The sequence below is a fragment of the Lactuca saligna genome, chromosome 2, assembly GCF_052625555.1.
Source record: "Lactuca saligna cultivar CGN05327 chromosome 2, ASM5262555v1, whole genome shotgun sequence".
Taxonomy (NCBI): Eukaryota; Viridiplantae; Streptophyta; class Magnoliopsida; order Asterales; family Asteraceae; genus Lactuca; species Lactuca saligna.
In genome coordinates, this window is record NC_136418.1 from 7266344 (window position 1) to 7278298 (window position 11955).

Consider the following 11955-nt stretch of genomic DNA (forward strand, 5'->3'; position numbering starts at 1 on the left):
AGCCCATGGAGATCTGTTCCTACTTCCACCAAGGAATCTCCAGAGGCTGCAATGGACCATGTGGACGTTGATGCTCTGCTTTGACCTGACGGCAGGTGAAACACCTCTCAACTACCCACGCAACATCCCTTTTCATACAGGGCCACCAATAATCCCTCTTCAAGTCTAAATACATCTTAGTGGCCCCGGGATAGATCGGGAACCTCGACCTATACGCCTCCTCCATTAATATACTCCGAGCTCCGCCCATATAGGGCACCCAAATCCGCCCTCAGAAAGTCAAAAGCCCTCGGCTATCCGTCACAAATGCAGATACCTGCCCAATCACCCACTCCCTCTTACGGTTCTCTGGTCTTACAGCCTCCGCCTGGGCCTCCCGGATGGTATCTAAGACTGGAGTCATCACCGTCATCCTCATACATATGTATAGGATCGGAGCACACTCTGCTCTACGGCTCAAGGCGTCAGCTACCACATTAGCCTTGCACAGGCGATACAAAATCTCACAGTCATAATCCTTTACCACATCCAACCACCTCCTCTGCCTCATATTAAGATTGAGCTGGTCCAGAAGATATTTCAGACTTTTATGGTATGTGTAAATGGTGCAACGAACCCCATACAGATAGTGACGCCAAATCTTGAGGGTGAACACCACTGCCCCCAGCTCCAAATCGTGGGTAGGATATCTTGTCTCATGAGGCTTCAACTGCCTCGATGCGTATGTTATCACATGCCCCCTCTGCATCAGAACTGCACCCAGTCCCGATATAGATGCATCACAGAAAACTACGAAGTCCTCCACTCCCTCTGGAAGGGCTAACATCGGGGCTTCATACAGTCTCGCCGAAGGTTCTTAAACGAGGTCTACTGCTCGGAACCTCAAATAAAAGCAACACCCTTCCGGGTTAATCTGGTGAGTGGAAAGACAATCTCAGAGAAATATTTAATAAACCTTCGGTAATAGCCGGCCAACCCTAAGAAACTATTGATCTCAGATGGAGATCTCGGTACCTCCCATCGCATAACTGCCTCAATCTTGGCCGGGTCGACCAAAATCCCCTTCTGATTAATGAGGTGTCCTAGAAACTGGACCTCCCGTAACTAGAACTCACACTTGGAGAACTTGGCATATAGCCTCTCCGATCTCAAAACTCCCAAAATCTCTCTGAGGTACTCCTCATGTTGTTCCCTAGTCCTTGAGTATACCAGAATATCGTCGATGAACACAATCACTGATTGATCCAACATGGGCCTGCACACCCGTTCATGAGTTCCATGAACGTTGCCGGTGCATTGGTGAGTCCAAAAGGCATCACCACAAACTCGTAATGCCCATAATGAGTCTGAAAGGCCGTCTTCTAAATATCCTCATCACGAACCCTCATCTGATGATAACCAGACCTTAAGTCAATCTTGGAAAACCAAGATGCACCCTGCAACTGATCGAACAAGTCATTGATCCTCGGAAGTGGATAACGGTTCTTTACCTTCAACTTGTTCAACTCCCGGTAGTCAATACACATACGGTGTGCACCATCCTTTTTCTTGAAAAAAAGGATCATATCTCCCCACGGTGAGCTACTTGGTCTAATGAACCCCTTCCCCACTAGCTCCTAGAGCTGAGAGGCTAACTCCTGCATCTCTGGCGGCGCAATGCTATAGGGTGCCTTGGCAACAGGTGCCTCTCCTGGGATCACATCAAACCGAAACTCCACTTGTCTCTCAGGTGGAAAACCTATCAACTCTTCGGGAAACACATCCTCAAACTCACATTCAATCGAAAACTCATAGATACAACTCATTCTCTCAGTAGCAACCCGTGTATCAATCGCATATGCCATATACCCCATGCATCCCTGCTGTAAACTCTATATCGCTCGGGCAGCAGAGCAGAAAGCCGACTCAGGCCTAGTACCCTCGTCGTACACCGTAAGTACTCCCCCACTAGGTTCTCGTATAGTCACGAACTAACGCTGGTATTCTATCATAACTCAAAATCGACTCAACCAGTCCATGCCCACAATGACACAGACATCACCCATAGCGATCAGTACTAGGTCTATCGAAAACTCAACACCAAAAATCTCCAGAGTACACCCTCAAATCACATCAGTAGCCAAAACCTTATGCTCGTCGGCTATGCAAACCCTCAGAGGCCGACTCAAAGCCTCACGCCTAATGCGAAGGTGAAGACTAAAAGATAGGGACACGAAATATCGACTCGCACCCGAGTCAAATAACACCAAGGTAGACATAAAATTCACAAGAAAAATACCTATACACATCATGATATAAGCACAATATCTCAATATAATCATAGGAATGAATAGATTACATACCGACCACGACGTTAGGTGCTGCACGGACCTTCTCCGTTGTCAGCTGAAAGGCTCTCCCATGAACCCTCGACGCCTCGGCCTTCACAGGCCGACTATCAGTAGCACGCACCGAAGCTGGTGCAGATCCCTGTGCTGACCCCTGCACGAGCTGAGGACACCCGGCCTTACGGTGACCTGTCTGGTTGCAATGGAAGCAAACCGAGAATCCATTGGGGCAGTCCTTCGCCATGTGCCCCTCTTTGCTACACTTGTAGCAAATCCCCATATGACATGTACCCTCGTGGCTCTTGCAACACTTGCCACAAGTGCGACCCTTCTAGCCCCCAAATCTAGTATCAGCGGGTTTGGCCCGCTTCGTCGCCAGCTGCGACTGCACTGGACTCCGGTCCCTACCCCGGGACTCCTCCTCCTCCCTGGTCTCTAGCTCAAGATCAATCTCCCTCCTCCTAGCATTGGCATGAAGCTTAGCCAATGTCTTGTATGATGAGTTCGCCAAGAACTCTCGTATACCCTCCTCAGAATGCTCAAGTACCGACTCACATGTGCCTGCTCAGTGGGCATATGCTCCGGGCAAAACATCGCCCTTTCGTGAAACATCCTTGAGATCTCAGTGACTGACTCTGTCTTCTGCTTGAGAGACAGGAACTCCTATGCCAACCGCTCCCTCTGTACTAGGGGAACGTACACATCTTGGAACATATGAACGAATCTCTCCCATGTCACTGCAGCAAGGTCTGCATAGGTAAAACTAGAGGTCACAAATTTCCACCAGTCCTTCGCCCCTAAGCGAAGTTGGTTCAGCGCAAACCGAACTCTCAAGTGATTAGGGCACGAATAAGTATAGAAACACCCCTCAATGTGTAACACCAAATTTTTAAAACAAATTTTTGAATTTTAAAACACACTTCCATTCATAAAATATTGTCAAACATATTGTATCCACCGATATAATAGTAAAAACATATCCCAGAATCATATAACAAAATTCCATGAGTGTGTACAAATCATGTCGGCGCCTTCCCGTTATCATCATCGGTACCTGAAACACATACACAAACACTGTAAGCATAAAATGCTTAGTGAGCTCCCCGAAATACCACATACAACATATAAGCAACTCGATGCTAGAATTGTGGTTACCTTCCGGCCATATATAACTCTGTGGGACCCTCCAGTCACATAACTCTGTGGACCCTCTGGTCCTAACTCTATGGACCTTCCGGTCCTAACTCTGAATCATACATAACACAAACACATAGAAATCATATCACATAGATAGCACATAAGATACTATGTCACATAGCTCTAATTACCACTCTAGGTAAAGTATAGTGAGAAAACTCACCTCGGGAATCTCGGTAAAGTCTCGTACTTAGGAATACTGGCCTAGCCTCTGCCTAATCACAATGGTAAATTACACTAAATAAATATCACTCCATAAAAGTTGGATATTCTCTCATTAAAATCCCTAGAAGGGTAAAAGACCATTCTACCCCTTTTCTGGCCCAAAAGGCCCACTAGTTGTCAAAACCCTAAAAGTCAACAAAAGTCAACTGACCAACACTGACCAGACTCGTCGACTACCCTTGGGTGACTTGGCGAGTCCAAGCGGGTTTCCCCATCCTAATGTCTCCCTTGACTCGTCGAGTGATCCTTCCACTCGGCAGGTCAACCCAGTCCTGAATCAAGGGGCAACCCCGCCTCGACTCTTCGAGTTCCTTATGGACTCGGCGAGTTCCTTTCATGGAAATGTTCAACTGACCTCCTAAGGTCAGATCTACTTCCCTAACTGATGGATCTATCGTCCTAGGCCTCAAATATCACGTAAAGGTGCAACATTTACGTGCATGCAACCAATAAATGATCATAAATGAAGAAATAACCCCCAAAAGGGCAACCTAGTCCCTAATTTCTCATCAGTTTGCATAGAGTTGAAGGGTAATGGCTCTATGGACCCCCTATAGACCAGATCTGATGCTAATAGCAAAAAGGGAGTCTCATACTCACTAGATCTCATATGGAAATGGAGGAAAAACCCTCAAATCATGGAATCCTATTCATCAAAATGAAATAGGAAAGAATTATACCTCCAGGAATGATGTTCCAAGCAGATGATCACGGATCTAAGCTTCCCACACTCCCTAGCTTGATGATCTCCTCTTCCTTCTAGCAAGAACCACACCAGAATGATGAAATTTGCCTCTTCAAGCTCTCAAACTCACTCTCTGCTCTCTAGGTTTCTCTCAGGGGCAACATAGCCGCAAATGAAGGCCATAAGAGCCTTTAAATAGGCTCACAAACTCGGGGATTAGGGTTTCATTTGCCAGCACCGACTCGGCGAATCAGATACCCGACTCGTCGAGTCTGGTCGTGAAAACACGTGGAAGGATCCTCCCCTACTCGACGAGTTGAGGAACCAACTCGTCGAGTCCCTCCATAAATAAATAATAAAATAATGAAATTATCATACCCCGAGAATCCGGATGTTACACAATGTCAAACATCCATCTCATCGCAACAATCGGGTCCTGAGTCCCGTCAAACTCCGGTGGCTTCGTGTTGCTAAAATCCCGAAACAACAACGAGTCACCTCCCTGAGGTCTAGTAGCAGCGATAGCTGCAGTGGCGGCAGCAGCAGCATCCTCAGTGATAGCAGCGTATCGCTCGTCGAAAGTCTCAATCAAGGTGGTCTTAATAGACCCAAACATCTTAGGAATCTCTACTCGGATGGTTACGGCCACCTCCTCATGAATGATCCTCTATATATCCTCATCACTAGCCCCACCGCCTTCTGGGTGTGTCCCCACCATGATGTCTCTGAAACATAACACAAACATGTCAAAGACTAGTTCGAGTAGACTCACACTCGATCATTTTCCCTACTTGTTCCTTAGCTCCCTAAGAATTTCTACTTAGGTTGCATACATATCTGATGTTTTCAGTAGTACGAGCCCAATACTACCTTCCACATCCGGCCTGTAGTCATCCCAAGTCCTCCTCCTACGATTCTAATTCCCAAGCACTATACCCCTCTCAACATCAGAACTAATCTCGTCTCAACTCTCTTACTCTAAATGCTCATGTTCTCGACTCTCATGATCACATACACATAGCACATAACAAATAATTACGATTCCTAAGCTAAGGCATCACAAATGAGGCATCCTAGCCCTAAGATATGGAATACCTAGCTTATTCTCTAGCATGCATCACTATTATTTCATTAATTTTTTCATAGCACAAGTAAGTAAGTGAGGGTATTTTGGGAAGTCACCGTTCGGGCTCTGGCTGATTGTACACACTGCTCCATCTCGATTTCTCTTGAACTCTTTCTCTTTTAGAAAACTCTTTTCTTTTTGAAAATCTTCTCAAATCCTCAGTTTGAGTTCAAATGTACCCGATGGTGCATCTGAATCCCTCAAACCAAGGCTCTGATACCAACTTGTAACAACCAAAAATTTTCAACCAAATATTCGTTTTTAAATTCATAAAACATAAGTCATATCATAATTCCAAAAAGTGTTCACAAAGTTTTCCAAAAACATTTATTCTAAATCCAAGATCATCACTCCTTCTCGATGCAGGTGTACAATCATGTCGGAGCTTTCCCACGGTCCTCGAAAGTACCTGAAACACATAACACATAACATGGTAAGCATAAATGCTTAGTGAGTTCCCCAAAATACCACACACAGCTCATTAGCCACTTGAGGTTGTAACTCAATAAGACCCTCTGGTCAATGTGTCTCAGTGGGACCCTCCAGTCCACAACTCAGATTGGATCCTCTGATCCCTTTGCTCAATACTCAAATAAACATAACATACATATCACAAAACAATAAAGAGAATATCACAGTATACGATATCTCAAACACAGAGCATGCACATAAGACCCTCCCGGTCACACGTAGGTTACCCCTCACGGTATGTATAGTGGGAAGACTCACCTCGTGACTAGTAGGAAATAGATACACACGTGGTAATCCGGACTAGCCTCCACCTAACAATATAGACGAGCAACTCAATCAAGAACACTATTTGGCCCCTTTATATATATAAAGTCCTCTTTGTTTACCCTCTAACCCTCAGGATAGGTAAAAGACCCTTATACCCCTCTAGATATCCAAAAAGTCCCTAACTGACCCACACACGAATTCAACAGGCAAAGTTGACATGACTCGCTGAGTTCACCCATGTGACTCGACGATTCCAATCACGTTTCTTCACTGTTCTCACCGAGATTAACTCAGCTCATCGAGTTGACTCCCAACTCAACGAGTTGTCTCTGGGTCAATGGTCCTGGGTCAGACCCGATCTGACTCGTCGAGTCGCTTCATGGACTCGGCGAGTCATCTGAACAATCCTCTCATTTGATCGACTAAGGTCATATCCACAACTCTAAAACATAGATCTAGCCTCCTAGCATCCAAAAGTCATGTAAAGGTCCTAACTTGGGGTCCATGCATGGTGTATATTGCTCTATAAACCATCAAGATTCCATTAACGCTCTCAAGCTCCAAAACCCCATGGTTACACAACCATAACTTTCTACTTTCGGGCTCTCTGGACCTCACAAGGTCCAGATCTACAACACAAGCATAGAAAGGGAATTTGATGCATCCAAAACCCCATTCAAGAGGGTATTACAAACCCTAACCCCCAAAATAATTATCTACACAATTGAGGAAAGAAAGGGCCGAATATAATACCTCCAATTGAAGTCCTCTGAATGAGATCTTTAGATCTAACAGCCTCCTTTGATCTTCTAGCTTGAAATCTCCTTCTCTCGTGCAAAAGTTATACTAATAAGCTCAAAGTAGCTCTCCCTCTATCTCTCTCTCTCACACACACACTCTACTCGATCAATGGCTCTCTAGGGTTGCTCTCTGGAAGATATGGCCGCAATGGGAGGCCATAAGGTCCTTATATAGGCCTCAAGCCTAGAATATTAGGGTTTACCTCATCAGCGCTGACTCTGCGAGTCAGCTCTCTGACCTGTCAAGTCCATTCATTTATCCACGTCAACAATCGCGTCCATACTCAATGAGTTGAGGCACCAACTTGTCGAGTCCCTATGAAATTCTCAAACTAAAATGATAAAATATTATATATCTGGAAAACTGGATGTTACAGAGAGAGAGATAGAGAGAGAGAGAGGGCCTCAACATGTGATAAGATGCGATTGTTATCTTGAACTATATTTACTCTGGGAAAGTAGCAAGGGTGGGGTGGAGTCATGCCTCTTTGTAGATTTGACCAAAACACATATCACAAGGACAAATCCACTACTATTAAGTCATTACTATATTTTCTAATTAGAATTTTTTGAAAATATAGGTAGGTAGATAGGGTTAGGTACCTAGGCAAGGAGTTTTTGATACTAGGTTGATTGGAATATTGTGCAAGGGGACTTTGTAGGCTACCATACTTGTCCAGAGCATCCTCAAGTTGTGGTGAAGGAAACTGTAATCATTAACAAGCAATAATCATATTTCATATATAACTTAATATAAACCAAAAAGAATCAAATACAAAATATGAAAGTGAAAGTGAACAAGGGGGCATACTTACTTTTAATAAAACACGAAAAGAATGTGGTTGTGTTTGTGAAATGCATTTCAAAAATCCAACCCAAAATTTTAGGATTCTCCATACCTATACACAACCACAAACATTTATTTCCTCTCTCTCTCTCTCTCTCTCTCTCTATATATATATATATATATATATATATATATATATATATAATGGTTTTTATGATCAAGTCGCTCATGCGTTTACTTACGAGTTTGGAAAGTAGCTACGAAACAAAGTCAATCTGGAGCATGAATGAAACCAAACCACAAGTTACAAACTGATACAGAAAGTCAACCAAATTAAGATTAAGATGATGGAAATGAATCTAAAAAGGAAAAGTAGGCTAAAGTTATGTTGTTGTTAACAGATAGGTTGGGATTATTATGAACTTGTTCCAACTTTTCAAGTGTCATCCCCATGTCCAGGACCCATAACAACCACCATGATTTACAAAAATAAGAGCCATATCGACACCATTTCCTACAACATTATAAGATATACATATACAAATATATTACAAATACACATACACTAGGAATCGAAATAAAGTTTCTGTTATACATTATACTTTACATGACAAAATGAATTATAGCGTCCTACTTTTTATTTTTTAATTATAGCATTAAATTACATTACGATTTATATCATCCTACTTTTTTTGTTTTTAATTATAGCATTGTAGTTTTGAGGCTTGCCTAATTAAGACATAAGAATTTAAGACATCCTACATACATAAATTCTTATTGCACACAAATACACATATATCCATCATACCTACACACACACACACACATATGTATATATATATATATATATACAATATATACAAATACACATATGCATACATTATACACACATAAAATTTTGATTGCATACAAAGACACATATACACAATACACATACATCAATTATATATATATATATATATATATATATATATATATATATATATATATATATATATATATATATATAATACATACAAATACACATATGCGTACATTCATACACACATACATGATTGCTTACCAGATACACATAAACATAAACAAAATGCACTCATAAACATTTAAACTGTTGGATTAAACAAATTTGCATACTAAATACCAAATACCGTATGTTTGCATACTATCAAATTTATGTAATAATCGTTACATTTCTTATCATAACCTTGAATATGACCAAAATAATTCTATAATTATTTTAGGTCATAAAAATTTGCATACCATATGTTTTAGCTCAAGTACCATCTATTTGCATACCAAATACCATCTATTTGCATACCAAAGAGAATTACTTACCTGAATTCGAAATTATAAGCATCTGTGGTGGTGTTTATGCCAGAAAAATATGCAATGGCGCCTCGCCGCAGCAGTAACAATGGCTGTTTGTGGATTTCTTGATTACAAAAAAAATTATCTTAGAGAGGACACAATTCGTAGGAGAAAAACCGATAGGAGGGATGAGAAATTACCAACTGGCGGCGGTTTTGTGGTGGAAGGGTCACCGAAAACACACCTAATCGCCGGTAAACGTCCCAAAATGGCTGGTAAACGCCCCAAAATCGCCGGTATAAAAACCCCGGTGGTGTTCCTGTCGGTCAAGGTGATAACTGACTTGTGAATGGCCTTAAGTTTTCCAAATGGTTAAAGTGGAGTCGTAATCGCCGAGGAAGAGAAGTGGGAGTGATAGTGAGAAAGTAGAATGTTGACATGGGGATGAAATGGACTTAAGCTATTACCGACGGTAATAGTGGTGATGCTAAATATGTTTCCTTGCAAACCTAAACTAGCATAAATGTATTAGACACTAAATTTTAGTCTTGAATAAGTCTAATTAGTCTCTCTTTATTCAAACATGAAAATTAGTTGTAGATATTATCATCGGTTCAAATACATGGTATCTATTAACCGGTCTTTGATTGTTTAGTCATAGATGTCTATTTTTCTTGTAGTGCGTTCATTGTTGCTTTGTTTGAGCTTGCCACCACCAAAAATATATGAGTTATGAGGTCCATAGTGCATCTAAGAAGCCCAATACTAGCCAAAGATCATCTCCGTCAACTCTCCAAAACCCATATCATCGGATCTTGAATAATCAATAATCCCACTAATCCGTTGATCATCCTCGCTCGTAATTGTCTTCGAAAAATATGAAATCAAACACAAAAACTAGAAAGTACCCGAAAATAAATATATAATAACAAAAAGTAAAATATGCAGAAGATTAACTAAAAATAAAAGAAAAAATAAGCTTATATAAACTCTAGAAAAAATAAATAAAATGTACCTATCAGGTTGTTTTAGTTGCAAACTGTACGGATTTGTGATCCTCTTTTGGAATATGTTTCTTATTGTGGTTTTGCTGCCTTTACTAGGGATCAACGACGGAAATCAGATCGCTAATCTCTGGTTCCCTCCCATATTTTGTCTCATTTTCAATTCTCTCTCAATATTTTCGTTCCCCCCTATATCTCCCTCCCAAATTCTCCCTCTAAAAATATCTTACCCTAATTTCAACCCGTCACTCCTTACCTCCACGACCGTCGATTCTGGCCACCCCACCCCCAACCCCTAACATCACCAATTTCTGCCGCCACCACACCCAATAGCGCCGATTCATGACGTTAAGTACACCTCAGATTCTCTTAGAGGTGTCGACAACGAAATTGAAACACCACATTATGGGTTCTTCGAGTTTCTGTTGCCAATCTCCATGATTCCAGGTATGTTTTGATGTTTTCGACACTTTCAAGACTATTCTAATCTACATTCCCCAAATCTATGATTCTATAAAGTCAGCGTCTCAATATTGTAGATATGAAGGATAATCGTTAGTCGAGTGAGTAGATGGCCATGGATGAGGAATCATCGCTTGTTGATGAGAATCAAAATGGAACTCAAACACTTATTCATAGCAGAGAAATTCATATTCTAATTTGGGTGTTCTTGTTGTTTTACCTGGCTTACGATGCTGCTCAGAATTTGCAGAGTACACTCAAAATTGTGAGTTTTCTTTTTCTGGTTTCTACATATATTCAGTAATTTTATGTTTAGTTATTGTGTTAAATTTGATCAATGTTTGTATGTAGACTGTTAGGAGTGTGTAATGTAGTGTTTCTATGGATCGTTTAAATCCGAAATAATTCATTTATATATAAGAGGTGTAGAAAAATGCATCATTTTTTATCACAGAGAAGTTGGTGGATGAACGACTCTATCCTTTCCACATTTCCGATTAATGAATTAATTATTGAGAAAACTTTGCTAAGTTCAGTATAAAATTTGTAACAAATTGATGTCAATTTGGATTTGAGGAATCATAATGTTAACCTCAAAAGTCAAGGTATACGTTTTGATGGAATGGAGTCATAGTTACAGATGGTTGGTTGATTATTTTGTGTTATAAAATGTATAATGGTTGGTTGATTATTTTGTCTTATAAAATGTATAATGGAATGGAATCATAATTACCGATAAATTATTCCTTTTTGTATGGATTTTTCAGCTAATCGGGAATCTCTCAACTCTTTTTTTTTTTATTTTTTTTTTATTTTTATTTTTTTTTTATTTTTTATTGAAGGGTGAAATTGTAAGCATCTATAACTAAATTGATCCCATAAAATTTGATTCTAAAAATGACTACTTATTTTCTTCTTTTTGTTTCTTTTTTTATATATATTATTTAGTAGTAGAGCATCTTATGTAGCCACACATAGAGGATCAACCATCTGTCCACAATCACTATTTGATCCTGTGCAAACCACGTTTTTAAAAGTACGTTTATACAAAGTGTTTGCTTTGTATGTTATTCTTGATCGTATTCATGAGGAGATAAAGGATGAGTTATGTGCGGAACGTGAAGAAATTGGGGACAAAATACAAGAAACTGTCAATATGTATAACGACATCTTAAAACCCACTCAAGGAAGTAACCTACCCAATTAATTAGACTTGCACACTTGATTTTTGTAATTTGGTTTTGATATTATAAAATCGGTTTAGCCTTTGACACTTGATTATTGTTATTTGGTTTT

General features: G+C 40.5%; 1 long non-coding RNA gene across 1 annotated transcript; it reads left to right on the forward strand.

Moving 5' to 3' along the window:
- The first annotated feature begins 10277 nt into the window (after nucleotides 1-10277).
- On the forward strand, nucleotides 10278-11918 carry LOC145030636 (uncharacterized). The gene is made up of 3 exons (XR_013676669.1): nucleotides 10278-10644; nucleotides 10737-10924; nucleotides 11608-11918. It is a non-coding gene; the product is annotated as an uncharacterized LOC145030636 (long non-coding RNA).
- Nucleotides 11919-11955: the final 37 nt, after the last annotated feature.